Source organism: Chionomys nivalis, chromosome 11 (genome assembly GCF_950005125.1).
Source record: "Chionomys nivalis chromosome 11, mChiNiv1.1, whole genome shotgun sequence".
NCBI classification, from domain to species: Eukaryota; Metazoa; Chordata; class Mammalia; order Rodentia; family Cricetidae; genus Chionomys; species Chionomys nivalis.
This window is the reverse complement of record NC_080096.1, coordinates 33251678-33252881: the sequence shown is the minus strand read 5'-3', so window position 1 is coordinate 33252881 and position 1204 is coordinate 33251678. Positions and strand designations below refer to the sequence as shown.

The 1204-nt window shown below is 47.2% G+C and overlaps 1 non-coding gene across 1 annotated transcript; it reads left to right on the top strand.

Moving 5' to 3' along the window:
* The first annotated feature begins 352 nt into the window (after positions 1 to 352).
* Positions 353 to 468, top strand: LOC130884547 (U5 spliceosomal RNA). Its single transcript, XR_009058068.1, has one exon. It is a non-coding gene; the product is annotated as a U5 spliceosomal RNA (small nuclear RNA).
* The last annotated feature ends 736 nt before the right edge of the window (positions 469 to 1204 follow it).

Here is a 1204-nt window from a genome sequence, read left to right as displayed (position 1 = left end):
TTTTATAGCGGGGCCAGGCGTTTAGAGTCCCATGAATCTGGTTTCTGCACTGCCCCCTGGCGTCGGCCCAACATTTACTCCGGGAAAATGAAATCTCCATTTCCGGAAATCCGAGGTTGGTGAACCAGTGTTATTTACATACCCACAATGCACTGCACGCAGGTTAGTGCGAAATTTAACCGTGTAAGCGCTTTTATCTTCTCTTTCTCGCTTTCTTTCCTTCCTAGTGATGTGCGTTTGGGAGCCGTGCGTGAGAGGAAAACAGGCGTCATCGCTTACTTCGTGGAGCTAGCGCCCATCGGTTATCTAGGAGCTGGAGTGGAGCGAGAACGGTAGGCGGGAGGACGTTTGCATACTCTGGTTTCTCTTCAGATCGTATAAATCTTTCGCCTTTTACTAAAGATTTCCGTGGAGAGGAACAACTCTGAGTCTTAACCTAATTTTTTGAGGTCCTGTTTCTACAGGGCTACTATAGTTTGTTTAAAGAAAGTACTTATTCTATCTTTGTATGGTCTGTTTTTTCGGGCTTATTTATGACAACAAAATACTTTGTGCATGTACTTAACGGTGTGGTTTGTGGCATAGCTTTCTTCATTCTGTGTAAATAACTGCTTACCTACTTCTGTATTGTGCTATGGTTATTTCTCATTGCCTCTCTTAGTAGCAGTGAAGGACGGCCTCCCGACGCTGTGTTCTGCTGGGGTTATAGCATTAATCATAGTTGATAGTCGTTTTGAGTGGTGCGTAGGGTGTTGAGGTTCCTGGTGAAGTCTACATGGTGGATGCCCCTGTGTGGGGGGAAAAAGCAGGGCTGTGGTCAGGGCCTTCTTAGTCTGCTCCTGGAGTTCTGGCTCCTGTCCCTGAACCTCTTCACTCAGAAGGATAAAAAGCAAGCAAGGGAGGTGCCGACACCTAAAGCTCACTACTTTCTTAGGGCTTATACAGCACGGAAGTTGAAAGTTTTCGTTCAATGACCTTCCTCCACTTAAGAACGCGAAAATCAAGGCCGGGCGGTGGTGGCACATTGTAGAGAGCCGTGTGGAGTCACACCTGATGGCTATGTGTAGAGAGCTGCGTGGAGTCGCACCTAATGGTGCTGGCTCCCGCCCTCCGCTATCCCGAAAGCGAGTGCTCTCTGTGATAATCAATTCCTAATATCAACTAGGCCTGACTTATGCTATTATCATGCAATGATTGTCAGCTG